This window comes from Lepidochelys kempii, chromosome 1 (genome assembly GCF_965140265.1).
Source record: "Lepidochelys kempii isolate rLepKem1 chromosome 1, rLepKem1.hap2, whole genome shotgun sequence".
NCBI lineage: Eukaryota > Metazoa > Chordata > Testudines > Cheloniidae > Lepidochelys > Lepidochelys kempii.
This window is the reverse complement of record NC_133256.1, coordinates 201,439,423-201,466,243: the sequence shown is the minus strand read 5'-3', so window position 1 is coordinate 201,466,243 and position 26,821 is coordinate 201,439,423. Positions and strand designations below refer to the sequence as shown.

Sequence of the window (26,821 nt, the reverse complement as noted above, 5' to 3'; positions counted from 1 at the left end):
TTCAGCTGTTATGGGTCATACCCAAGTTAAACAGCATATCAGTGTCACAGAAGCCTGTTCCAGAGCTTAACTACCCTTATAGTTAGAACTTTTTTACTAATATATAACCTAAATCCCCCTTGCTGCCGATTAAGCCCATTATTATTTGTCCTACCATCAGTGTACACAGAGAACAGCTGATCACCATCCTTTTTAAAATGACCCTTCACACATGTGAAGACTGTATCAAGCCCCCCCCCCCCCCCCCCGCGCACTGATTGGCCTTTCTCAAGACTAAGCATGTCCAATTCTTTTAACCTCTCCTCATAAGTCAGTTTTCTCCCAACATCCTCTTCTGCAACTTTGCTCCTAGAGTGTAAAACCTTGTAACCAATCAGAGGCGATTGGCCAACTACCATGGGAACACACTGAGGCCCCTGCAGTGTTCCCTCTGTTATGCCTATGGGCACTACAAAGAGGCTTAAAACTTCCCTAAACAGGTAACTTATTCCATTGGTTTGAAGGAATCCTTGGTTGGTATAGAGCCAGTTCTGTGTCACTTCCTCATGGATGATGATTGCTTTGTGGCTTTTCTTCTCAGATCCACCCACTATTTCTTGGGTGCAGCTGGGGCTTCAATCCTCTGCTGCAGAGGCAAATGTAGTACAAACTGAAAATTAGCAGATTGCAATCAGTTGAACCACAGTGGCAAAGAATATAAAGTGAAGCCATTTTTCAGTTGCATATGTACCAGTGCTGGGAGTCTGGATAAACAAGCAAGAGAAATTAGAAATTCTCATTGATAAGAAAAAGTTTGATATAACTGACATTCTTGAAACCTGGTGGGACAACATGTATGAATGGCATGTTAAAACCACTGGTTATAACCTGTTTAGGAAGGACAGAGAGGGTACAAGAGAAGGGGGGGTGACACTCTACATTAGAGATACCATTAGCTGGTTTAGAGTTATTGATAATGTAGAACAGCAGGATCTTGAATGCATGTGGATCGATGTGGTAGCTAATAAAAACCTAGGAGGGATGCTGGGGAAGGTCTGTTACATATCACTGAAACAAATCAGAGAAGAGGATGAGTGACTCCTTAACAGGGCCAGCTCTAGGTTTTTTGCCGCCCCAAGCTCCGAGAGCGCAACTGCCCAAGCCAAAAAAAAAAAGGGGGGGGATGGCTGGAATGCCACCCCTGGAATTGTGCCTCCTCAAGCATGTGCTTGCTTTGCTGGTGCCTAGAGCCGGTCCTGCTCCTTAAATATCTGTCTGTAATCTGTGGAAGGAAAAACTGTGTTGTTCTGGGGAGCTTCAGTATACCAGACGTAAGCGGGAGGTCTCATGCAGACAGTAGTAAAATATCAGTAGAGTTTCTAAAAATTACAGATGTTAATTTTCTAACACAAAAGGTATTGCACCCAGCATGAGGTAACTCTATTTTAGACCTCATTATGATAGATAAAGATGAATTAATCACTGGACTGGAAGTTGGTGGTTGCCTGGGGACCATGGACCTGATTACATTCAATACTGGCAAACAGAAGACCGTTCCAATCAGTCATGTGTATTAATGGTGCCTCAAAAGGGATTCTTTCTGGAATTTATTCTTTAGGAAAATTATGAGTAACATTGATTTTGATGAAAAATTTAGATAGAAAAAAGTGAATGTTCTTTAAGAAAAGTTTATTAGATTACCAAAAAGGCACAATTCCACAATTAAGAAGGAGGACAACTTTGGCTAAAAGCCCATTCTGATTCAGTGGTGAAGTGAAGGCAGCAATTAGAAATAATAACAATAAAGAGCAATATATAGAAAATGGGAAAGGGGGAGATAGAAACTTGATCAGGGAAGCTAAAGGAGTCAGGGGTAAGAAAAATAAGGAGGAGTTTTCAAAGCATATTAGGAACAAAAGAAATCCTAGCAATGGTATAGGTTCATTACTAGATGAGACGGTAAATTTGTTAATAATCGTGCAGAAAAGGCAGAAATAATGAGTGCATATTTCTGTTCTGTGTATGGAAGGAAGAAGGATGATGTACTCAAATCATATGAGGCTGATAAAGTACTTTCCAGTCCATTAGTAACTAAAAAGGATGTTAAACAATATCTATTAGGGATAAAAACATTTTTTAAGTCAGTAGACCTCGATAACTTGTGCCCAAGAGTCTGAACAAAATTAGCTGAGGAGCTCCCTGGCCTGCTGATACTAATTTTTAACAAATCTTGGAATACTTAGGAGGTTTCAGAACACTGGAAAAGTGCTGATGTTGTGCCAGTATTTTAAAAGGGCAATTGGGATGACCTAGGTAATTATTGGTCAGTTAGCCTAGGATCAGCCCTGGCTAAAATACTGGAAAAGATAAGGGATTTAATTGATAAAGAGTTACAGGATCAGAATATAACTAATGCCTGTCAACATGGTTTTATTGAAATAAGTCTTGTCAAACAAACCTGATTTCATTTTTTGACGAGATTACAAGTTTAGATAACGGTGAATACATAGATGAAATATGTATCAATATATTTATATACACACACACATTTATATGGCATTTTGATTTAGTTATGTATGGTAGTCTGATTAAAAAATTAGAACTATATGATATCCATAAAGCCCATGTTAAATAGATTAAGAATTGGCTAACTGACAGACCTCAAAAAGTAGTTGTTAAGGGGAAAGCGTCATTGAATGGTGGTGTTGCCAGTTGGGCTCTGCAGGGATCGATAGTAGGCGCAACTCTATTGATAGACTTGTAGACTATAAGGCCAGAAGGGAGCATAGTGATCATCTAGGCAGCATGTTTTTATTAATGATCTAGAAGTAAATATAAAATCCCTGTAAATAAAATTTGTAGATGACACCAAGATGGAAGGAGTGGTAAATGACGATCGGCAGAGGGGCAGTCAGAGAGAGCAATCTGGATCACTTGGGAAGCTGGAACCGTTCAAATATGTGTGTTAATACAGCCGAATGAAAAGTTACACATTGTGGAAAAAGGAATGCAGGCCACACCTACAGAATGGGGGACTGTATCCTGGGAAGCAGTGACTCTGAAGGATTTAGGGGTCATGGTAGACAAACAACTAAACATGAGTTCCCAAAGCGATGCTGTGGCAAAAAGGGCTAATATGATCCTTGGATGTATAAACAAGGGAATAGGAGTAGGGAGGTGATTTTACCTCTGTATACAGCATTGGTGAGGCCAATACTAGCATACTGTGTACAGTCCTGGTGTCTGCATTTTAAAAAGGATGTTGAAAAACTGGAAGGGGAGCTGAAAAGAGCCACAAAAATGAGCTGGAGAAGATGCTTTACAGTGAGAGACTTAAATAGATCAATCTGTCCATCTTATCAAACAGGAAGATTTAGAGGTGCCTTGATTAATGTGAAAGAGCCTTCGCAGGAAACAATACTGGATACTAAAGGGCTCTTTAATTTAGAGGACAAAAGCATAACTAGAACCAGTGGCTCGCAGCTGGAGTCAGACACATTCAAATTAGAAATAAGGCACATTTTTTAACGGTGAAGGTGATTAACCAGTGGTACAAACTACTGAAGGGAGTGATGAATTCTCCATGTCTTCAGATCAAGATGATCCTTTTTTGGAAGATATGCTTTAGCCAAGGGGTAACGGGGTGAAATGTAAGGGCCTGTGACATATGGGAGGTCAGACTAAATGAGCTAATGGGCCCTTCATAGCTTAAATTCTATGAAGCTATGAAATCCCTTCTTTCTTTTGGAACCACTTTGCTTATTTTTGATATTTCTTCCATGCCACTGAATTTCCACCACACAGCCATCTTGCAGAGCTACTGTTACCTATGGCAGAGAAAGTGAGGAATAAATGGCTACATGAGATGGATTTGAAATGTCTTCTTTTTCTCATCATGCCCAACACCCCCGGATACTGATAGAATAAGGCCAACAAGGAAAAATGATACTACAGCAGAGGGTCAAACTCATTTGAAACAGGAGTTAGTCGCCTGGCATATAAGCAGGAGGGAGAAGCAATGATTCTAGGATCCATATCATAGAGGAAGCAAGGCCAGCAAACGTGTGAGGAAGATGGTGGTTCTAGGGGTCAGGAAGTGTTTGTCTTGACAAGGATGTGAAGGTGTGATGTTATATCATTTTAGCTACCTTGATCTAATTAACAACTTCTAAAGCTGTAGTCAAGATAAGTCAAGCTGTATTTTAGAATGTGCTAAACTGGTTGAGCTAAAGCCTAGTGGGGAGCCTAGATTTTAACTTGACTAGTTTAGCACGTGCTAAAGTCCATGGTCTTGTCTGCATTACATTTTTAAAACATGTTAGCTGGGATATACTAACCTCACCCCTTTAAACTCCAGTTAACCAAAGACTATATATGTGGTATGGTTCTGTTTAGACTGAGAATCTCAGCACAGGATGTGTATGGGAGGGACAGGTTTTTAGAATCAATCTTGCAACCAGAGAAAGTTCAATAGATGGAAAAAGTCCTCAATACTGATCCAACCAAAGTCAATGAATAACCAAGAAACACTGTATAATACATCCAGTAGGTTAAAGGAAACTGAATCTCTCCAATCACCCCACATCCTTCTCCTCCAAAATGTTATCATTTGTTTAAGGCAAGAGAACATCTCTTAACATGAGCCTTCGTGAAAATTCAGAGAGCCAGTGTTTCTCCTTGTTACCATTAGGGTGATGTTCTTAGTGAGAAGGCAGCACATTTGAGCCGCTGGAATTTCCCATCATAGCAGAACCCTCAGCCTAACCCCAAGGCTAGTGCAATAGAAAAGAGAGGATAGGGGAACAAGTGTTGCAAAGCAGAGCCTTGAAATGCAATAACTGGAAGCTCCAAGAGTTGTTGCCCTCTCCTACCAAGTCTTGTGTTTGGTCAAGGGACTAAACAATTTCCATCCTTGCAGAAATTAGATACAGTCAACGCAATTTAACACACAAGGTTTTTCTGGCATGCAAGTACTTAGCTCATCAGCCTGTCTCAAACTCCTTAGAGATACACTGTTTGACAGCCGGACTAGCTGGGCTCAGAATGGGCGTGAAAGGAGAACATGTAACTGAAGATGGGCCAGGACCAGTGCCCTGGCTCTGAAGTTCTCTACTTCTGAGCTCTGGGTGTAATTTGAAATCCAAATCCAGGCCTGAGCTTTGTCTATATAACCGTACGAAAAAAAACTGAGACCGAAAAACTGTGTCGGAACATCTAGTTTTGGGTCAGAAAGGTCAGGTTTTTATTTGGGTCTCTCTCACTCTCTGAAAGCGTCCAAAGAGTCCACCCTAGACCTCAGAAACCTTCCTGTTGAAAATTTCATCAAAGTCAATACATTTCTGTGAAATGGTTTGGCTTTGATGAAACAGCGTTTTTTTGACAAAGGGTCAGGAAAATGTTCTGACTAGCTCTACTTGAAACCTTCCCACTTTAGTAATATTAGCTCACAGCTTAACCTGTTGCTAATTGAATGGCATTTTTCTCAGCCTGCACATCACACTGAAGTGTATTAAAACAAACAAACAAGCAAACAAATGATGGGTATTACTTCAGGTAACAGCCAATACCCATAGGATGTCCTTGTCCAAAGTATGAGAAGCATCGCATTTTCCTTCCAGCATTCTTCTGGGCCTTATTTGGTATGAGTAGGCATTGCAGATTTGGTGCTGTAGCTCTCCTGAGCAGAATGCTTGGCCACACTCATCATATCTGCACTGGCAGTTATTTAGCCATTGGTTTGGCTTTTTTTAAACTCTTGTCAGATGCAAGAATAGTTTTGTTCCTGACTGCTTAAAAATTATATTTGGAAAATAACTAGCCGCTACTCCATTGAGAAATATGAGAGCACTGCTTCCCTCAGGGCCCCAAAATCTCAGCAGCAAAATCACAGCACCCAAGGCAGCAGGAGTATGTGAGGTAGAGGAGAAACTGACGGAAGACAAATTGACAAGACCAGGAAGAAGAGTTCTGGATCAACCTTTTCAGGAAAGTAATAGGAGACATATTTAAGATGAGGGAGCAGGCTAAGTGCTCCAAAAATTATGCAACACACAGTCAAAGTCCAGAACAAGTGGATATAAACTGACCATCAATAAGTTTAAGCTTGAAATTAGATGAGGGTTTCTAACCACTCAAGGAGTGAAGTTCTGGAACAGCCTTCCAAGAGGAGTAGTGGGAGCAAAGAAACTAACTGGTTTGAGACTGAGCTTGATAAGTTTATAGAGAGGATGGTATGATGAGATTGCCTACAATTGCATATGGTCCTTCTGTGACTGCTAGTAGCAACTATCTCCAGTGGCCGGTGATGGGACACTAGATGGGAAGGGCTCTGAGTTACTACAGAGAATGCTTTGCCAGGTCTCCGTCTGTTGGGTCTTGCCCAAATGCTCAGGGTCTAACTGATCAACATATTTGGGGTTGGGAAGAAGTTTTCCCCCAGGTCAGATTGGCAGAGACCCTGGGGATTTTTTACCTTCCTCTGCATGGTGGGGCCAAAGGTGAAAGTAAGCCGGTGCTCCCCGGTATGGCGTACCGGCAAGAGCCCGTGTGCCGTATCAGGGTGGATTGGCTTCCCCGGCGGCAATTTAAAGGGGCTGGGGCTCCCAGCAGCGGCTCAGGGCAGGGGGTCCAGAGGGGTGCGAGGTGCAGCAGGGGGCTCAGGGCTTTTCCCCTCCCATCTCCTCATCCCTGCCTCGTTCAGGAGGGACTTGCCCATGGAACCAATGTTGGGAGCTGCAGCCGCCTGATGTAGGTAGGAGGCAGCCCTGACTGAGTAGGGGCTGGTGTGGGTGATGACCCAGAACCTCCCCCATCTGCAGTAACTGGACTTTGGGTGTCCAATCAGTAAATCTGACTGGACACTGTCTGGTCCCCTTTTCGACCGGAATTTCCAGTGGAAAGCTGGGCACCTGGCCAACCTAATCCTAGGCATGTCTCACCATGGGTGACTATGTCTTGCCTCCCAACCTTACTCTGCAGTTTCAGTAGGACACTGTATTGACAAACAACAGAGATCGTCTACATACGTAGACCTGCCTCAGGAGACTGGACTAGATGACTTCTCGGGATTCCTTCCAATCATACATTTCTATGGTTCTATGCTTTTCTGTCCTAAACTGTTGTACTGTGCTGCTCTGCTGTATTAAACAGCTGCCTCCTCTCACCCCAGAAGTGGCTGCACTTAAGTGGTGGGGAAAGTGATTCTTATGCACTAGTATTTATTTTACAGAGTGATTTAGGATCTTTCTGGCTGGTAAGTGCTATATACATATCATACATCATTATTGAGTAAAATGTGTCACCTTGTAAGTTGTTTTCTAATTACACAATTACTTTGTGTGCCATTAATAAAAATAATGTGATATTTTTCTGCAAATTCTAGTTTTAAGTAAATAATTATTGGAGACAAAATGATTTATTAAATTAAGTATTTTTTATTAGACCTAATTTTGACTTCAAGTCATTTTTACTAGTGCTACATAGTAAAGTAATTACATAATTAGTAATACATTTGTCACCCCTGCAAGTAATGATTTTACTTAGAACAAATTAAAAAGGATTATATATTTTAAGAGGGTACTAGGTCTTCTGGGGTAATGACAATAAAGTATAACTTACATTTACTGCATTATGTCTCTTATCCAGAGAGCTCAAACAGTCCTTTGCAAGCTTAATTTTATGGAGATCACTACTTCACATACCTACTTCACATCTTGGATGCAACACAGGAGCTGTTTTTAGGAGCATCCCAAACAGAGCAGCAGGTTCATATGGGAAGTGAAGTAGAGGTCTACCCAGTTAACCTGCAAAGGACACCTGGGGAGGCTAGCATCATTTAGGTAAATTGCACTTAATCAGTGCAGGGGCCTCAGCCATTGGTGCACCTTGGTGCCTGCCGTTGTCTGTCTTCGGCACACAATCATTTAGATTCCTGAGGGCTGTAATATGTTGGTCTAATTCCAGTTGATGGGTTTGGTGTGCAGGTGGCTGAGTGGTATTAACGGTCTGTGATGTACAGGAGGTCAGACTAGATGATTTGATTCTGGCTTTAAACTCTGACTACAATTATCCTTGTTGGAATTTGGCCAGGACGCTGGTGCTAACAAGCGATATGTAATAAAAAGAGGGGCCGTGGCTATGTAATGGCCACAGGAAGTCAAGACCTCTGTTTTACATCTTATCCAAAGGATAACAATGGCTATGCTGATCTGTACCAGATGGAGATCTGGCCCCACATCTCCAGTAGCTCAGCAGCCCCTATCACCACACTGGGCTTAGGTTTCCGTCTAGATTTGACAGTGTCACATCCTGCAGTACCTGTGTGGTCTTAGGAGCTATCTCTCCTTAGCGTTGATCCAGATGAACACTGCTAAGCTTGTGAGAATTGACAGCATCAGCACAGTAGTATGATTGTGTCTAGTGTCTGCTTTAAAGTGCTGGGGGATCTGCTGCAGGTTATTCTGGAGCTGGATCCAGAGTTAATTCTGTGAACATGTGAAAACCTAGGACAGGTTTGCCAGGCTGACGGGGTCTTTTACTGATCTGAACTTACCAGTTAAGACTTCTTGCCCCTGGAAGTTACATGCACGAGTCTACAGAATCTGAGTAAGAGCAGGGAGTGAGGAAGCTGAGACCTGAGTGATCTCTGGAAAGTCCTCACTTCAGGTGTGGAGGCAGAGAGACGTTGTGGGTGAAGGCTGAGGTCTATGGTGGAGCAAGAAGAGGAAGCGGGGAGTTCACCTTTCACAGCAGCCGCCTGCGCCTTCCTTTTATGCCCATTGTAAATAAATTACATTTATCATTACCCTCCTCTCTTTTTCTCCAGGCTTTCAAGGTGTTGAAAGCTCCAGTTAAATGGCTCACCCAAAGAAAACACTGTTGTATTTGCATAATATTTTCATAAGACACTGAGCTCAATCTGAGCCTGGAGGGAGATGGGGATGTTTTCTGCATATTTTATATATCTTCCTCATTTTCCACTAAGGCTCACTATAAATTGGAGAACAGATATGGGGACACACACATATATATGACTATTTTCACAGGCAGTGTGGCCTGGATAGAGCTGGGATGTGTCTGGGGTATTTCCATACCTTCTTGCTTTAAAGAGCTGCTAACACCCCATGGAAAACTCTGAAATAGTTCCATTTAGATACAGTGCTTTTTCTATTTAATGAATTTGCCGTATTGCTCTTCCCTCCTTCTTTATTATTAGGGACATCTGCATGAAAACAGAATTTTCTTATCTTGGGAGTTCATCTGCCTCTGCTGATTATTCCCCCTCCCCTCCTTTTCTGAAGTCATTATCTCCTGATTGCATTATAGTTGCAGACATGCCACCTCAGGCTGTCTTCTCATCAACATGCTCAAAATAAGCAGGGGCGCAAATATTTGAGGTATGCAGCTATGACATCATTGTGAGGAATGTTGGTGTAGAGAGGGAACCTCAAGGAAACCCTAGATGCTTCAGGAAGTGATGTGGAGTCAGTCAGTGACACCCATCTCTCTGAGCTAGGACTTAAATCAGGGCCGTGTTCATTCCTGTGAACAGGAGTAGTCAATTATTTTTTGTCACAATCCAAATTTCTTGGTCAAGGTATAGTAAAGGTCCAGACTCCAGAGAAAATAATAAAAAAACCCAATAATGATAATAAGTAAATAAGATTTTGGGATCCGTTCAAAAGCATCTGGTGGTCCAGATTTGGCCCATGGTCCACATATTGACTACTCCTGCCTGTGAAATTCGTTGGAATTTCATTAGGGATGCAAGTGGCCCCGCAGCTCTATGGAGTTATATCCAGGGTAGATGTGTCCTAGTGTCCATGAATCAGTTTCCCCTTCTTTTGCCTCTTTGTGCTACTACCAATCATTCTGTGCCTACTTTAGGAAACCAAGCACCAGTGATAGGGAAGCCCCCTGAAATACTTATCATAGCCAGTGTTTATTAAAGAACCAATACTAGTTCTACAGCAGAAGAATAATGGCTGGTCTACACAGGGAAGTTGACTGACAGAATTATAGTGGCGTAATTATACTGCTTTGTTCTGCTGGTCAATTTTCTTGCATGGATAAAGCCTTATAAAAACCCTTATCTTTGCTCATCTATTGCACCTCCTGCCCAAGGAGTGTAAACTGCTGTACAAACGTTAATTAATTTACCTTGCCAATTTCCATTTTACAGATCATGATACAGAGGGCTTGTGATTTGCCCAAGGTCACACAGCAAATCAGTGCCAGAAATAGAACTAGGATCTTGATTTTCTGTCTCCTAGCCCTGCTCTTTGAACACAAGATCATCAATCACCTTTTCCCCCAAATACCCTAATGGGGGTATTTGCCCTATTGGACAAAACAATATTTTTATTTGCAGATTTTTGTGGCCTGTGATTCTCTGATATTATTGTGCCAGGACAGAGGAACATTTTAAATGAGGGAAAACAACTGATCTGAACCTTCATCTAACAGTTGAAATTAATTTTTTTAGAAGGTAAAAATGAATTAACATAATTTTATCCCTGATGTTTTTTCCTGTTTATATTTCTCTGCCCCTATTGGCTCCAGCCACAAAAGGAGGCACCAAAATATGACAAAACTGTTCTTGTGGGATTCCCAGCACAACTCAGCAGATTTGGAGAACTGGATAAACAATGGAGCTTCCAAGTCTTTTTCATTTTGACCCATCACTAAAAAAGTGATGTTAGTTCCGTATGTTCCTTCTCTGAATGAAAACCAATGGTAACTCAAAGGGAGACATAATGTTTGCTTTAATCCTTCTGCTACTATCCTTGCTTTGACAATGCTGAGAACAATGAGAACTGATCCATTGTGCTACTGGTGGAGAAATCCTGACAGTCCCAGACTGCAGTTCAGTCACAAGGGAAGGGCACTGGAGATGCAGAGGGATTTTTGAGCACTTTTGTAAAGAGGCAAGACTGAGAAACTCACTAAATAAACACCTTGGCTATTTTTCCTTCCCTCCCTCCCCCCCACAAGATACTGCAAAGTTAATTTTGCCCGAACAGCTCCAGTACTTGCATGCACTTTGTGTCTTTTGCTGGTACCTGCCGGCAAACATTGAATTTACTTCTAGAATTAAGTGACCAAGCAACACCGCATTATTGCATTTAACACTGCTCCTGTAGCCATCAAAGATATCTGTGATAGAAATCAGTTTAAAATTTAGAATGATCTGACGTATCAAGATACCATTATAGACTGCCGTTCTGCTCTGTTATTGCACAGAGGGTAGACGGGTCTAGTTTCATGGTACATCTATCCTAGCTTTTGCTTCCTATTGAAAGATGGTACAGAGACTGATGGGTTATAATACTGCCGGGTATGCATTCCTTGTGGATATGCAATATGTTTCTTATTTTCAGTATAGCACATTGGCTAGCTAGGTTAATTCCAGGTAAGACTTTACTACGGGGATCTTGTTGGGGCATTGTCATGTTTTGTGGTGCAATCCAGACCACTAAGGGGTTTTGTCAGTACCTACCCTGTAATCCTGGGTCCCTTAAATGCTCTGCTGCTGTGACTCTCAGCCTGGACACGAATAGCCAGCAGACAAACATGCAGTATCCTGAGTGTCTGTGTGCTGTGCAGCCTGGTTCAGTGCTCGGATCCCATCAGCCTCCCTACAGCAGAGCAGCCCAACCCTGGTACCCACCAGTTTTGGTTACACCTGGCAAGATGACCTGGACTCCTTTCCAGTCCCTAGTTCCCTGAAACAGTCTGCTCTGAAGTGTCCAGCCCTCTCCAGGACCACTCAGAGATAATAAGATTTGTTTGCTCCTTTGAAGAGACAATACCCAGCAGCTTGCCATGTTAACTGGAGTTAACAGGCGCTTCAATCCAAACATAGCACTGAATTGGTTTAGACTAAAAATAAAACAAATTTGTTAACAACAGAATGTAGGTTAAGTAGTGCCAAGTAAAAGAGAGAAAGGTAGAGAAGGTTACAAGCAAATATAAGTGAAAACACACATCTAAAAGTCTAAAATTTGATCTATCAACATACAGTCTGTGTTTAAAATGGGTTCTTTCACCAATGATTCTTAGTCCAGCACTGCTGACTATCTCTCAGTCAGGACCTTCCGCAGAAGTATGAGATGTTGGTTTTCCTTTTCATCTTAGGTGAAAGGTTTCTGTCCATCCATTATTTTCCCCAAACAATTGTCTTTGTTCTTAAAGAAAGGATGTCCTCCTGGGAATTCCGTCTCCTGTGTCTCTTTGGAGTACAGGAAGCTGGTTAATTCTCTGTTTCTTGAGTTGAGACTCAAGACAACCCACACTGGTTCACCCTGATAGCTTTGTTTATTGCTAATGTGTAAATTGAGGTAAACCCACATTCATTTATGTAGAACAACCAGTTTATCACCTTTACCTCGGCTAGGCTCTCTTTGTCTGAAACATGTTATAGTAACATGGAATTCATAACTTCACATGTAAGGCTAACATATGCATTTTACAGTGATATTAACAACCATTGTGTTAAATTTCAAATGATACCTTACAAGGCATATTTTGTACAAACATCACTGCAGTGGTATATAGGGTGTGAATACAGGGGTGCTTAGAGTCACAGGGGTGTAACTGGTTAACTGGACCCTTAAATGAAATTGGGCTCAGCACTCTTTTTCCAGTCCAGGTGCATCCTAGTTTGGTGTAATGAGGAGGGTGGGGCTGCCCCTGGAAGTTATAGATCAGCGTTCAAAATGGGGAGAGAGGAGTTCAGAACCCAGAGCCCAGAATCCTGAGAGTGCTTAGAAGGAGATCTTTAAATCCCAGAGTCAAGAAAAGAGAGTCCAACGTGCTGAGAGTAGAGAGAGCTCAAAGGAAGAGCAGAGCTGGGCTAAGAGCTTCAGCGAGGGGATGCCCCTGAAGGAGGGAGCAGTAAGAATTCCCTAGTTGAGCAATGCAGCTAGATCAGGCTGGTGCAGGCAGACAAGGGGTCATCTACAAACTTCCCCAGGCCAGAGATCCATGGCTAGAGAAAGACTGGAGAGGAGTGAAGGCTGGGAGGAGTAGAGGAAGATGCCTATGGGCTCTCTGAGGTGGAGAGGGCTGAAGGCTGGGGTGTGACGAAGGGCTGGACCTGCTGACGATGCCAGGCACGAACTGGAACCCTACCTGAGTAGGAAACAGGGTAGAGAAACATCCCAGCTAGAGGAGCGAAGGTGAGGCTTGGTGAGAGATCCCAGAGCCATACCTGGGAGCTGAGACAAGGTGTGGTGAGAGACACCGGAGCAGTGCCTGGGAGCTGAGCTGCGGCATGGTGAGAGACACTGGAGCCATACCTGGGGTTGGACTGTTTGTTTGTACTCTGCTGCAGGGGGATTCTGGTTTATTGTAGTGGGATTTTTGGTAGTAAATTAACCCTGCAAAAAGGGCTATTTATAGAGTCTGAAGGCTTTACTGAGTTTGTGTGGAATCGAAGGAAACTGAGGTGAGGGGCCATTTGCAGAGCTGCCCTGAAGCCAGGAGAGGAGGCTACGAAATGCAGGGCAAGCAATCAATTTGCAAACACCTAGAGGATAATAAGGTGATAAGTAACAGTCAGCATGGATTTGTCAAAAACCAATTGTGTCAAACCAACACGATAGCTTTCTTTGACAGGGTAACAAGCCTTGTTGATAAGGGGGAAGCAGATGACATGGTATATCTTGATGTTAGTAAAGCTTTTGATACGGTCTCACATGACCTTCTCATAAACAAACTAGGGAAATGCAACCTAGATGGCACTGCTATAAGGTGGGTTCATAACTAGTTGGAAAACCATTCCCAGAGAGTAGTTATCAGTAGTTCACAGTCGGGTTGGAAGGGCGTAACGAGTGGGGTCCCGCAGGGATCAGTTCTGGGTCTGGTTCTGTTTAGTATTTTCATCAGTATTTTAGATAATGACATAAAGAGTACAATTATAAAGTTTGTGGATGATACCAAGCTGGGAGGGGTTGCCAGGGTTTAGGAGGAAAAGATTATAATTCAAAATGATCTGGACAAACTGGAGAAATGGTCTGAAGTAAACAGGATGAAATTCAATAAGGACAAATGCAAAGTACTCCACTAAGGAGGGAACAATCAGTTGCACACATACAAAATGGGAAATGACTGCCTAGGAAGGAGTACTGCAGAAAGGGATATGGGGGTCATAGTGGACCAAAAGCTAAATATGAGTTAACAGTGTAACACTGTTTCAAAAAAAGTGAACATCATTCTGGGATGTAGCAGGAGTGTTGTAAGCAAGACACGAGAAGTAATTCTTCAGCTCTACTCCATGCTGATTAGGCCTCACCTGGAGTATTGTGTCCAGTTCTGGGCACCACATTTCAGGAAAGTTGTGGACAAACTGGAGAAAGTCCAGAGAAGAGCAACAAAAATGATTAAAGGTCTGGAAAACATGACCTATGAAGGAAGACTGAAAAAACTGGGTTTCTTTAGTTTGGAAAAGTGAAGACTGAGAGGGGACATGATAATAATTTTAAAGTACATAAATGGTTGTTACAAGGAGGAGGGAGAAGAATTGTTCTTCTTAACTTCTGAGGATAGGACAAGAAGCAATGGGCTTAAATTGCCGCAAGGGAGGTTTAGGCTGGGCATTAGGAAAAAACTTTCTGTCAGGGTGGTTAAGCACTGGAATAAATTGCCTAGGGAGGTTTTGGAATCTCCATCATTGGAGATTTTTAAGAGCAGGTTAGACAAACACCTGTCAGGGATGGTCTAGATGATTCTTAGAATTGCCATGAGTGCAGGGGACCGGACTAGATGACCTCTCAAAGTCCCTTCCAGTCCAGTGATTCTGTGATTTACAGGGGAATAGATGAGATTATATATATGGAGGGGTGGGGGTGGGGAGAGGAAGAGACAGAGAGGCTACTTAACTTGAATCCAAGTGTATATTCAGGGCTACATCCCAGAGTCTGATTCCTCTTTAAAGGAAGTAGAGTAATTGGTTCAAGTACTCCCAGTTGGTTATCCCCTATGGAGAGATGAGGTAGAAAATAAGTTTGAGGCCAGAAGTAGTACAGTATCTGGCAAGCCTGGCATATAACCTGCCTCTTGTGTTGTATATTATGGTTTTAAAAAAATAAGAGGCAACAGAGGAATTCATATTGTTAAAGTTAATCGCTGGATTAAATTGCCATTTGTCAATAGCAGTGTAATTTGTATTATAAATTACAACAGTGTAGCTCTTGGGCGCATTTTATCAATAGGTTTAAAATGATTTAATAACAATATTTCTCAAAAATAAGCAACACCACTCTTTTTTTTTCCCACCCCTTTTTTAAATGAACCAGTTCCGAGGGTTTTCGGCAGCACACTAGCCAGCTCTGCAAAAATTCCTAGTAAATAAATTATCACCAGGAGTCTAAAAATCCATTACCATAAAAAAGGCCATTTTTCCCTCCCTAATCGATTGCCTGCTGTGTTGCTGCTAATGGGACTGTATGCACAGGTTGCACAAAAGCGAATTCATTTGCAGGGTCCTCTTTATTTATTTATTTTATTTTACAAAGCATTTCTCAGTAAACATATAAATTAGTCAGTGCATAATGGGGCTGTACACACGTTAGACAAAAGGGAGTTCATTTGCAGGTTCCTCTTTTATTATTATTATTATTTTATTATTTCTTATTTATGTTACAGAGAATTTCTCACTAACCTTACAAATTAGACTGTACGTAAAATGAGGAACAACAGGGAACACATTAAGGTTGTTCGTTGAAGGGGAATCTTCCATATCGATTCATAATTGAAATGGAAGAGCCATGTCCAGAAGTATTGTGCAGTGCAAATTTCTGGCACTCCAGCCCCTACTTCTAGCCTATTGACTTCACTCCTGACCTGTAAAATCCCCAGTTTTTCTCATAGTGGCTTTCCCCACCCCCCACTATTTAAACTCTCCTTTCTAGCCCTTCCAGTGCACCTCAGTTCTGATCTGTGGCACCCCTTGCTATTCCAGATTCCAGCCCTTTGCTTCCCCAAATGCAGCTCTGCCAAAGCATCTTTCTCCCAACCTACAGCACCCCCTGTGTTCCATTTCCAGCCCCACCTCCTACAGCTCTGCCAGGGCACCTCAGTCATTTTATTTAATCTCTCTCAGCATGCAGTGTATTTTTTTTTCCTTTGAAAATTCAATAAACATTGACACTTTTCTCTCTTTTCTTTTTAGGTAAGTAGCTGCTCCTGTTTTTTCTAAGGCTGGTGAAAAGTTGGAGGGCGTCGACTGTAGAAGGTATTCTCTCTGGCGTGGTTTCTTTCTTCTCAGGCATGGCTATTTTTCCTGTCACATATACTCATAGACTTATAGACTTTAAGGTCAGAAGGGACCATCTTGATCATCTAGTCTGACCTCCTGCACAGTGCAGGCCATGGAAGCTCACCCGATCACTCATTAACATAACTACGTTAATGTGAACCAGGCATCTTTTAGTTCGCACCCGCAGGGTCTACATGGGACAGTTAGTGCACAACGCTTTAAAGCGCTCTACAAATCACATTACTGTGGTGCCATGTAGGCAAGCCCTAAGTGCCATTTAAAGAGAGACTAATTTGCTCCATGCTAATCTTTGGCTCAGAATGGGAGATTCTTTTCCTGGTGTGACTAAACTATTGTCTCAAATGAGTTGGTTGGACACGGCCCTGAATATTTCCAAGAAATGAAAGCCTGGAATACATTAAATATTAATTTTAATTAATGAGTCTTGGACTTTTAGAGGATACTGTTTTAAACCCCAGCCCATCTAACAATATCTTCAAGTAGGATTAATGGCGTAAAGGATTTGATCAAATTATGAGTACTAATTTCCTTTATTATGGTGGTAGCCACACTGTTGTTAAGGAGACACAGTCAAGGTATACACCTACAGCACTGTTTTTAATCCTTTGTCAGTGTTACTAATCACATTTTAAAGCTAAAGATCTAAATTTTCACCCCATGACACTGCTTTATATTTTACTCATCTAGGTAGTCAATTTAGATGGGTCACTTTTGTTTTCTTGGCTCTCTTGAAGTTTGATTCCTGTGGTGCTGTTGTGTGTGTTATACTTTCCCGACGTTTGTGTGGTATTTTTTTTAATTAAATCCCAACCCTAATATGCCATAAACACAGATAAATACATAGTGTTCATCAAGGTTATGTGAAATGTTGTTCTTTCTAAATGCTTCCTCTTAAAAAAACCTGCAGACTTTCTAGTTCCTTCATAAGAAGGAAGTGCAGAGAAGGGGTAAGGAATAGACCTATTTGTGAGCGACAGAGGACAGAGGAATTTTTGAGTTGGTTCTTGGGTTTGTCACCTGCAGCAAGAGATCACTGAGAAATAATGACAAAAGGCCCATAAACTGATGATTGGATGGAGAGAGATAATGATGAAGTGAGTAACCCATGGGACTGGCAATAAGGGGATGGAGATTTTCTCCTCAATTTTAATCTCTTTAGTACATGTGAAATAACTTGGGATGGTGGTGTTCTTATGAGGTGGACCCTTGTCCCACTGGAAGCTGGACTAAAGTAATCATCTGGATTCCTTTGTCCAAAGTCTTGACAGACAGGGCAAAGACTGACTGGGTCATGGAGATTGAGCTATCTATAAACCCTCTCTGTATACCTGGGTATTGGTAGGAAGGAGGAAGATGGGGAAAGCTTGCTATACTGGCTGTGCATAGAGAGGACTCTGAGGCTGTCAGTTGGACATCTTTTAATAGCACTGAATTCTCCACAAGAAAAAAAGAGAGGGAAGGAGGCTGGGATGCTTGGATATGGTCCAAGCCTCAATCTGCTGCATAAGCAGTAGAGTCTTGAGGAAGCTAGTGAGAGAATCAGCTGGTTCCTTTCCTCCCCATCCTCCAGCCTCAGGGGATGGCAAAACTGGGCCTTCTTGCTGCTTCCAGTGCTGACACAAAGCAAATGTTACTCTTCTTTTGCACTTCATCATCTCTTACTTGGATCTCCGTGGCTAAAGTTGCTGCTGGAGAAATCCCATAGCCACAAGTGTCATACTGGAGAGTGCAACATGCTATCAGCTCTTAAATGTCCCTCTTATCAACAGAATTTGGCTCCTCCGAGCAGGGACTCCATGCAGAGATCAGTTTTCCCTGGACAGTCTTCTCTCCCCACTTCCCCCAGCCCAGTCTCCTTTCTGTATTTCTTTTCCTGCTTATATTCCTGGGTTTCTATGGAATGGTCCCTGGTTATTTTTGGAGTATTTTAATTGACACCCAGAGCTCATTTGTAAATGAGTATTATGCATCCGATGAAGTGAGCTGTAGCTCACGAAAGCTTATGCTCAAATAAATTGGTTAGTCTCTAAGATGCCACAAGTACTCCTTTTCTTTTTGCGAATACAGACTAACATGGCTGCTACTCTGAAACCAGGTATTGGTGCTTTCATTTGCCTCTAATGCTGTTTTTATTGACATTATTGCTGGGCAATGATCAAAACCTCTATAGCTTTTAGGTATGCAGGGGAGCCTTTGATGGTGGGAGAGGCGGGGGGAACAGATTATGAAGACCCTGAGTAACTGATCCACAGTGGCTCGGCAATTGCACACAGGGTGTTTGGTCCAGAGCAGGAAACAATCTGAAAAGTAACAACACTTTTAAAAGAGCTGTCAGTTTTATTCTAATACTTCATAACAACTGAGCAATAAAGTGGCAACACACAAGATCCATATGAGAAAATCTGGCTAATTCATGTGAATGACAGTGACACCCATTGAGAATTTTGTGAATTAGCAAGCAAGCATCATCATCATAATAAAAAAAAGACAGTGAATCACAAAATGTGCTTTACTCACTCACTTTGACAGCCGTAATTTAGTTAATTGTTTATAAGTTCATAATGTGCTGTGGCATATTTGGTAAGAGTAATAAAGCCTTGGTAATATGACATCTCACTACTTCTTTGTGCTGTTAAATCTTTGTGCTATGAAGTGCTGGGAGTCCGTCATGGGCTTTTTGTGTGTCTGCAGAGTGGGCTGTACATATAAAAGAGGAGAGGGGAACTGATGGTCTCTAGTGATACTGCTGCCATGGCCATTAGAGTCAAGAGCTAAGATTTAAAAGGGGGTCAGGGGAGGCATGACTGGGTGTGAAGGTTCAACAGATGCTTATCCTGATGGGTGAGGAAGAAGATACCAGGAATAGAAATAATACCTAGCTTTTTAAAACAAACATACACACACACCACTTTTCATCGGTAGCTCTCAAAATACTTTACAAATGAGGCCAACATCATTATTCTCATTTTACAGATGGGGAAACTGAGGCCCAGAGTGGTGAAGTGACTTGCCTGGCGTCACTCAGCAGGCCAGCGGCTGAGCTGGGAATAGACCCCAGGTCTCTTGAATCCCAATTCAGTCCTCTAGCCACTAGGCCACACTACCAATAGTTGAGTTAAGAGCACAGTCTGTCAATGCTCAGGAGATAAGGGCCAATGACACAGCCAGTGCGTAAGGTGAAGGGAAGTGAGGGGTTTAATGATGATATTTTTTTCATTTTTCTTTCTCTTGAAAACTCACCGTGTGACAAAAATTCCCTATTGATCTGGTTACATTTTGAAGATTTCACAAAGGAGCTGAACTAGAGAGCTACTATTTTTTTAAGTTAATTAAATGGAAGCTCCTGTCTCCAGCAGTCAGGGTGCCCCAATCAAGGAGTGTCTTCCCCCACCTCCCCCCATTTGTTAAACTTCCGAATACCTTATTTTTTTATTGCATTTGTAGCCCGTTTCATCATGACTTTGATGCACGATTTGCCTGAATGATTGATCCCCGTCATATAAGATGATAAATTTGCATGCTAGGATCTGTAAATCTGTACAGTATTTATTAATGCCATATAAGCAAATAAAAAAATTGTTTCCTCTCAGCTTACAGAAACTTTTTAATTTAAAGAATAACTGAAATGTACTAACATTAAGAGACTGAACTGTGCACCAACACTGGGTGGACCAGTATTGAATAGTGTTACAGTAGGCGACAGCCTTATAATGTTAATCCTAGTCCTTTAGTTCAAAAGGTTGCTTTTCTTGCCTTTGCCCTCGTGAACTGAACACAGCTTCAGAGTGTCACTGCTTACACTCTTCAAATCTTAAAACACAAGTACACTTTCACAATTACACAGTAAAACGAGGTTCACAATATCCTAGCTGGGCTTTCTCTTCACTTCGGTTTGTTCTTATCCTCACTGACTGACTGGCAATGCCCCGCCCCTTATATACCCCCTGAGGGCACGGCTCACAACATTTTAGGAGGTTCAAGGGAAATATTGTTCTCAGAATGTGTTTGGAAGGTTCCACGAGATTCTACAAAGGTCCAGAACATTCTAGGAGGTTAGTGAAAAATGAATCCATATAGTGAATACCTGAAACATGTTACTTCAAACATTCTATTTGCCCTTTTGTCGCTAACAACAAAAACAGCACCCCGAGCCCAGCGCCCCCCAACACCCTGGTCACCTGCCCCTAAATCTGGCCCTGTCAGGAGTCATTTGGTATCTTTTTAAAATCCTGTCACCCCATTCTGATTTTTGTAATCTGTGCCTTCACTGCATGCTGAGCATGGTAAATTAACCCATGGTACTTTAACCAGCAATAGAGAAACCTCCTTACAGTGTTGTCATACCCTGCCTCTTCACTGGTGCTATATCAGGCCAAGACAAGCAATACAGCTACTTGGGGTATATACCTCTGTGACCTGTCCATGACTTTTACTATATAAATACCCACAACTAAAACTTAGCAGCTCCTGGGGCCCCAGGACGCTGCTGCCCTGGGGGGCCCCAGGAACCGACGGTTAGCCCCTGCACTGGTGGTGGGGGATGACTGCCCCCAGCCACCCTCTGCTCTGAGGCCACAGGGACCACTGCTCTGAAAGCCTTCAGGGTGGCCCCTGGAACTGCTACTGCTCTGGCGGCCCCCAAGCCCAGCAGCACTGGCCGCTGCTCAGGCGGCCACAGGGCCTGCTGCCCAGGGCCTTTCCAGCAGCGGCCTGTGTGGCTGGCTCAGGGGGCTGCTGCAGTTGTGGAAGTCATGGAAAGTCAACCCACTCTTGAAGTCCTGTATGCTCTGAAGCTGGGACAATATTCAATAATATAATAATGAACATACACATTCACAGGAACATGCCCTCATTTGACATTTCATGCCTTAAAAGTACATCACATCAAAGGTGGCCTACGTGAACCCCTAAAAACATGGAAAATCTGTGACTTCCACGACCTCTGCGACAGAATCACAGCCTTATACATAACATTTATTTTATGCTAAGTCTGAGATCTCAAAAATGCCTTGTCTCAGTCTCCCCACATAAAGCTTTCCTTGGATTCAGACCAAAAATTGCCTTCTAATCCAGGCAGTGCAAGGTTAAGTTGAAGAGAACATTAGCTTATTTGAGGAAAGTAGAGGTCATGGAAGCAGGGCGCAAAATCTGGTTTATAACGAAAATTAGTAAGGCCATGTCTACTCTACCACTTATGTTGGCAAAACTTATGTAGGTCAGGGGTGTGAAAAAACACACCCCTGAGGAACATAACTTACAACAACAGAAGCACCGGTGTGGACAGAGCTATGTCAGCTGGAGAGCTTGTCCCACCAACATAACTACCGCCGCTCATTGGGGGTGGTTTAATTACGTCGGCAGGAGAGCTTGCATCGAGTGGCTATAAGAGAGATGGTACAGTGGCGCAGCTGCATTGGTACAGCTGTGCCTCTGCAAGCTCTCTATGTAGACGTAGCCTGAATAAAGATTGCCGCTTCCCCATAAAGTGGTCGGTGATTTGGCTACTGTCCCTTTGGTGATTACCTATAATGTTACTATTCATAGTTTTTTTTCCTGATCTGTGAATACACTACCGATCGGTACAAGGGAGGGGGATCCAATTTGACTGTTGCTGCTCTTAAGATACAGCTGCATCGCAAATGTGAGTGTGACTGTAATGTGAGTAGGCATACCCATGCTCATTTTGATCTAGCTAGCACAGATAACGATAAGAACATAAGAACGGCCCTACTGGGTCCGACCAAAGGTCCATCTAGCCCAGTATCCTGTCTTCCGACAGTGGCCAATGCCAGGTGCCCCAGAGGGATTGAACAGAACAGGTAATCATCAAGTGATCCATCCCCTGTCACTCATTCTCAATGATAGCAGTATAGTGGCAGGAGGGGACTCAGGGTGGGTTAGCTGCCCCAGTATGAGCCTGCAAGGGACCATGTATGCATACCTGGGTTGCTAGCCTGCACCGAAGCCTGTGCCACCACATCTTCACTGCTATTGTTACCCAGGCTTGCTAGAGTCGAGGTAGTATGGGAATGCCTTCCTGTGCTACAATTACACTTGCATGTGCAGGACAGGTGTATATTGGGGGGAATGCATCGTACAACTGTTGAATCACTGCATTCACAGCGCTAAGCAGTTAGACTTGAAGTGGTGCACGGGCCTTGCACTTAGGGGTGACTTTTACTCTCTGTGCTTGAACTGCGAATTGTGTTTTAATCCAGAGGGTTATTTCATTTAATGGTAAACTCACTGCTCCTGAGCCGTCTTGCCGGCGAATCCTGCAGCAAACACCTGGCCAACTAGTGACATGCTTGGTGACATGGGCAGCATGGGGAGACCAGTGTCGATGGTCTGTAAATCAGTTTGTGCTGGGCAGCAAGGCTCTGGCTTAACGATGAGTCAGAAGAAAAATGTTATTAATATTTAATGTCTGGCTTGCTGTTATTAGTTACACATCATGTGGGGCTGCAGTATTGGCTGCTAGTCAATGCAGGTTGCTTCCTCCAGTGTCCTCATTCTGCAGACTTAATTCATGCTGTATTTTTCCACCTCACCAAGACCAATATCTGCTCCATTTAAAGGGGCTTTGTCAAGATATTTTGGCTCAATCTTTAAGCTGGTCTGGCTAGATTTAAAACCTTTTAACAGGAAACACCTTGTTACATTTGAGACCAACTCCTTGAGCAGGGCCAGCCCTAGACCAAATGGCACCCCAGGTGAGGACCTTCTTCAGCGCCCCCACCTCCATTTGTTAAACTTTTGAATACCTTCCTTTTTATTGCATTTGTAGCCCATTTCATGACTTTGATGCACCACTTGTATGCATGATTTATCCTGGTCATACATGACACTAACAACAAAAACAACACCCCTCGCCAGGCTGCTCCCAAACCCAGCACCCCAGGTAGTCACCTGGTTGCTTGACCCTAAATCCGGCCCTGTCCTTGAGCATCATGACAATCCCATGTTTTTAGGGGTTCATGTAGCCTACATTTGATGTGATGTACTTTAAGGCATGGAATGTCAAGTGAGGGCATGTTCCTGTGCGTGAGGCACAGGACTAAGAGGCTAGTGATCCCCTGGGCCTGCTCCTCCATACTTGCAATGCTTGTTGGCCTCACTCAGACTTCATTCTTAATTTACCTCAGTGTCCCTACACCTCAGTTTCCCCATCTGTAAAATCGGATTAATACTGCTTCACTGCACTGGGGGATTGTGAGTGTTGTGATTTTGAATTGCTTTGAGGTTCTTGGTTGGAAGATGACAGAGAAGGACAACAGATTTTGCTCTTTATTATTAGGTAGCTCCCTCTAGAGCAGTGGTTCTTAACCTGGGGTGCACACCCCCCCTGGGGGTGTGAGATGCCCTTCCTGGGAGTCAGAGACATGCCAGATTTTTTTTAGAAGGTAAATCATTGAAAACACAAATTAAACACAGGCACGTAAGTACAACTACTTTCTTTCATCAAACCTATGTATTTATAAACATTATACATTTTTTACCTATTACTGTACATTTTTCATGAATTCTTAATTTTACTGCAAAATTAAAATAAATATATAATTCTATCTATCTCTCTCATTCTATAGTTATGATATATCTAGGTTTAAAGAACTGACCTACTTCAACAATTTTTGAAAGGGGTGCGAGAACATATTTTGAGAACCAAAGGGGTGCAGGCTGCAGTAAAGGTTAAGAACCACTGCTCCAGAGCATCTACCTCACCTCCTTTCTCCCAGTATTAAACAGCCTTTGGAAACCCTCCCTTTTGATAAGTTGTCTGTAACCCAAAAACTGTTTCTGGGTGGCTGTCTGACTTATTGTGGCCATTGTTTAAACTCTATAGGTGAAAATCCTGGTCTTGTGGAACTCAAAGGCAACACTCCCATTGACTTCAGCAGGGCCAGGGGTTTATCCTAAGAGCACAGCTACACTAGAGAGCTTACTGCAGAGCAGCTGCACTGATGCTGCTGTACCGCTGTAAGCTCTCTAATGTAGACACTCTAAGCCAACAGAAGAGAGCTCTCTTGTTGGTTTAACTATTCCAGCCCCCGTGAGTGGCAGAAGCTATGCCAGCAGGAGAAGCTCTGTCCACACCAGTACTTATGTCACTCGGGGGATAACTTATTCACACCCCTGAGCAACCAGTTTTTCTGACATATCCTAAGTGAAGGCACCTTAGTGTTTTAAGAAGATCTACATTTATGAATGTATGTGTTTATTATTATCCAGTAACTCTCACTTAAAGTCGTCCCGGTTACTGTTGTTTCATAGTTACGTTGTTGATCAATTACGGAACATGCTCGTTTTAAGTTGCGCAATGCTCCTTTATAATGTCGCTTGGCAGCCGCCTGCTTTGTCCACTGCTTACAGGAAGAGCAGCCCTTTTCAGTTAGCTGGTGGGGGCTTGAAACCAGGGTGGACCAGAAGCCTCCCTATCAGCTTCCCACTCCGCTAAGTTCCCGGTGCAGCAGCTGAATTGCCCGCACTTCAGCTGTCCCTCCCCCCACTGCCTCCTGCTTGCTGTGGGGGAGGGGGGAGGGAGGGAAGAGGGGGGCTAATATCAAGGTGTCCCCCTCCCCCCTCCTCCTGCCACCCGCTTACCCCTTCTCCATAGAGCAGTGCAGGGATACGACAGGGCTCAGGACGGAGGGAGCTTGCAGGCAGCAGCTGCTGTCTCAACTTCCTGATCTAAAAAGGCAGGGTCCTTAGAGTGGGGTCAGCATACTTAAAGGAGCAATGTGCATCTCTTTCTCTCCCCCACACAGGGTGTGTGTCTCTGTCTGCCATGCTGTCTCCCCTCCCTCCATTTGTGCCGCCTTGTAGAGTGTGAGGCTACATTAACAACAATGTGTTAACCCTTGAGGGCTCAGCCGAGTGCTAGTTCATCATTTAACAGTAAGGCATTCCCTGGGAAATATCCCACCCTCTGACTCTACCACCTCAACCAAGCTTCACAATCATCATTAATGTGTACAGTATTAAATTGTTTGCTTAAAACTTATTCTGTGTATACATATAGTATAGTCTTTTGTCTGGTGAAGGAAATTTCCCCAGAACCTAACCCCTCCAATTTACGTTAATTCTTATGGGGAAATTGGATTTGCTTAACATCGTTTCACTTAAAGTCGCATTTTTCAGGAACATAACTACAACATTTAAGTGAGGAGTTACTGTACCATTGAACATTGTCCCAGTTTCTGAGCATATATGATTTCAAGTGTGGGTTGACTTCTTGTTGCGAGAGAAATGAGTGATGCAGAGACTTATAGGGTCTACTTCTGATTTCACACCAGATCTACCTTGGGGCATGGCCACTCTTTGCAGGGGAGTTACTCTGTATTTACACCAGTATAAGTGGGACCGGAATGAGAGCTTATGAGTCTCGTTCCTCACCTGAAAAAATCAACCTGTGCTTGAAATCCCACTTGCTTGGATGCTGGGACAATAAGATGATTAAATTAACAAAAATAATTGTATTTATAATGTGTGTCTCCTCTTATGGCAAGTAGGAGCCAAATACACAGTTCCCACCTAGTCTATTTTATTCACAGGGCATACAGCTCCTGTTCACCTTGAACAAAAATAACAAGAACAGCAACAAAGCTGTGCACAGGCAATTCTTGCTAAAATGCACAGCTGAGTCTCAGCAGAAACAAAGTCTTCTGTTTGTCTTTCTGTGAGTGTTAACCTGCTCCACCCTGAACACTACATCCCCCACCTCCACCTTTGTGTTAGTGATATCTATCAAAAACACTTCTCAGCTAATCAGATGTCCCACATAACTGACTGGACTTATCCTGCACAGGATCTTCTATCCAGGCAAGGTTGCTCATCTCTCACCGCCCCCTGTGAAAAGAGAAACTTCTTTTTTCACACAAGACATGAGTATGGAAGTAAGGTACTTGGGCTGACTGTTTCTGTTAGTGGAGCTGGGCTTTGGCTACACCATACATGCTTTTCGGTTATACCTGTGCCACCAGAGCCCCCTAGTGTAGACACTCTGTATTTTATCTTAAATGGAGCACTCTTCTGCCAGCATAGCTGTATCTACACTGGGTGTTTTTGTTGGTATAATTATGTCAGCTAGGAGGGGTGTGACAACAAAACTGGTGTTCCTGCATATTCTGACCACCCCCCCCCCATCAGATTATTACCTGATTAAAACATCAGCTTCATACCACCTTTACATTGTAGCAGTCAGGTTGGAAATACCTTTATAAATGTCTGTTATTTAAACCAATCCACTGATTTCTTGCAAAGAAATACATGAAAGCAATAGTTACAATTTTGGTGTAATAGGCCAAAACCAAACAAAAAACTGTGTGAGTGAAGAGGGGCTGAGATGGGGGTGGGCTGGGGTTTTTCAATGCTTGACTTTTTTTTTTAATTCCTGACAAATGGTGATATTGCTTAAAGTTACAATAGCCTAGTCCTTCATACTGTGATCCAGAACCTGCTGCAGTCAAAGGGAGTGGTTGGTAGGTTAAGTAGATATTTTCAAAAAAATGGTTAAACAAAGTGGGTTCTCTCTGAATCAAATACAAGTAAAATGTTCTTTCAAAT

At 42.8% G+C, this 26,821-nt stretch overlaps 1 protein-coding gene across 1 annotated transcript in view; it reads left to right on the top strand.

Moving 5' to 3' along the window:
• Positions 1 to 26,821, top strand: part of LSAMP (limbic system associated membrane protein) — a 1,353,981-nt gene that overhangs the window by 703,000 nt on the left and 624,160 nt on the right. The gene's annotated exons all lie outside the window — the stretch shown is intronic.